Below are 2,908 nucleotides of genomic sequence, written 5' to 3'. Positions count from 1 at the left end.
GAAAACAATAATTAGAAATGGATTATTACCTTCTAACTCAAAGAAATTAGAAATAAAAAGCTTGAAATCATCATAAAAAATTATTTTTCTTCTTCCCCTTTATTTTCCTCTCAACGCGGCCTTGTTTAAGGAAAAATTCCTTGCTCTTCTTTGAGATTTTCTTGCTCAAACTTATTTTAGTATACTTTAATCATTAATTCTATCTTTTTTTTAATGAAATTTTTTGGATGAATCTTGATAAATTTTCACTTAATTTCTTCTCCCTCTCAAACCCTAGCATGACCATCCAAATATAGCTAATTTTTTACTCCCCACTTGTTTGAATACTTACAAGTTTTTTTCCCTTTTCATTTAAGGACTTCTTTATTTAGTTTTAAAACAATTTGGTCTAAAAATTTGACTTATTCAATTACATCCTTGCTCAATATTAACCTCCTTGGATAATAATTTTTACTCCATCAATTTCTATTATTATTATTTTATTATTTTTTATATTCATCCTTCTTTTTTAAAAAACATTTAAATCAAAATACAAGAATTTATCCAGAAATTATAATTCATATGTGGCACTGCTAATCACAAACTTCTTTATCAATAGCACAACAAGCACCACAATCAATGACAAATACCATAACCAATAACAAGCATCAACCTCTCCATCAATAATACAACACTATTCTTCACTCTCCACACTCCATAAATTATATATAACTCCATAAACTAAGATACCTGCAAAACCACTCTTCATGCTCTATGAGATAAACTGACATGTTAAAGGTTTATAAATACCTTGATCTTGATTACTAGGGAAGCTCATTCAAGCATTTCCAAGCCATTAGAACCAGAATTCAAACAATTCAACTCGTTTCAGATGGATACACACGACCTGCTAGTCGTTGTTTGGTATGAAAATCTCGATACAGTGACTATCTTTCTCTGCACATTCTGCAACACAAAATTGGCAAGAAGTTAACCAGAAGCAAATGAACCATCAATGTTGCCAATTTAATCTTTGACTTTCGGCCACCTCAATTACTTTTTGACGTGGGATCATGTGATGTTTGATAACAGCCCGCCGCAATCATGTCCTTTCTTTCATTGTCAACTGAGCTGGGCGTAGCAGTCTGTGACATGCATATGTATAGTCCTCGTGAAATAAAATACATTCTTTTTCCCCCTTTATTTTTGATTACTTGTCACGTAGCCCTCTTTAATTTTTTTAATTATATGGCAATTAAAATGGATATTCAAGAAAATCAATGATTTAAATTCTATACTCTTTTCATATCAATGTAATTTTTTTAACATAAACATTCTTTTTTGTTAGCAATATTATAGATTATTGAATAAAAATTGAAGACAATTAAAATAAATATCTGAAAAAAATCTAATGATTTTAAATAATGAGGATAATGTATCTCTTTAATCATAACTCTCTTCCCTAAATCATGTGTTTAAGCAATTTTTTTTTGTTTTATTTTTCTAACAAAAACATTTCTCTTTATAAGAATTATTGTATTTTTTTTAAATAACAACTTACCATAATGTTAAAAGCAAGTTTTGATAAAAGAAATATATGAATCAATAATTTTAACATGAATTTATTAAAAAACATATATGAATATATATAATAACAAAATATAAATTTATTTGCATTGAATATTCATGAGAAGTTTTTTCTTTTTTAAACAAAGAATCTACAATGAGATGCTATATAATTATTTATAAAGTAATTATAAAAAAACTCTAATGTTATTTGAAAACTATGCCAAATGATTTGATTTTATACTACCGAAAACAATATTCTCAAATTTGCTTATCATTAATTAAAAATATATCTTATTTTTGTAATGATTTTACATATGCATCTCTCACATTGTTTATTTATAAATATTAATAAATTATTTTAAATATCAATAATGAGATCTGAATTTAAAAGATTAAATAAATAATATATATATATATATATGATCACCAAACCAATGGTAAATATAATTTGATCATTTGCCTCCTTTTTTTTGTTATAATAAAATCGAGACAATAGCCAATAAAATGGTAGTATTTGTATAATATTAATTTATATTTTTTAAAATAAAAAAAAATAATGATGCTTGATAATATAGTTTTATGGACTATAATGACCAAGTAATGGTTTAGTATGCTAATAATCAAGATCCAAGATCAAGATAAAATAGGTTATTAAATATATATTGGAGTTCTGATTTTTATATATTAATATTATTAAAAAGATATCAACGAAATAATTTTAATTATATCTTGAAAGATCATCAAATATGATCGTAATTTATTAAAAAATTTATTTAAGATTAATTATGATTTTTTTAATATTTTTTTTAAAAATAATTAGAATTATTTCATCAAAATATTTTTGCCAGCATTAAATGTGCCAAAAACAAAGAAAAAAAAATGAAGGCTCTAAACTCGTAATCGCTGTCACCTCCATGGTACCTTTGTCATCTCTTAACGGTAGAATAAAATAAATTCATGTCGTCATAGCATCATGTTTTGCTTGATTTTTGGAATTTATTTTTTATTTCAAATGTGAATAATTACGAAGATATGGTGCTGTCACTCGAATAGCTTATTTATGTCAAAACTAGAATTTTACATAATAACAACGGAATGGACGTTAACTGGTTGTTGAAAATTTTAAGTATTGGTGATTTTTATTTTGTCAGTACTTCTATCAATAATATATTCATTAATGAATTTCTATACGGAAAAAGTACACTGAAAAAAAAATTACACACATAATTCAATTATAATTTCATCAGTGTCTAAATTCATCTTCATGACAAAATTAACATGTCGATAATTTATATATTGTTAATGGAAATTTTTGTAATTTTTTTTCAAAGTCACTGAAATTTTTTGAGAGATGAAGTTC

This window comes from Populus nigra, chromosome 17 (assembly GCF_951802175.1).
Source record: "Populus nigra chromosome 17, ddPopNigr1.1, whole genome shotgun sequence".
NCBI lineage: Eukaryota > Viridiplantae > Streptophyta > Magnoliopsida > Malpighiales > Salicaceae > Populus > Populus nigra.
This window is presented reverse-complemented; position numbering follows the sequence as displayed.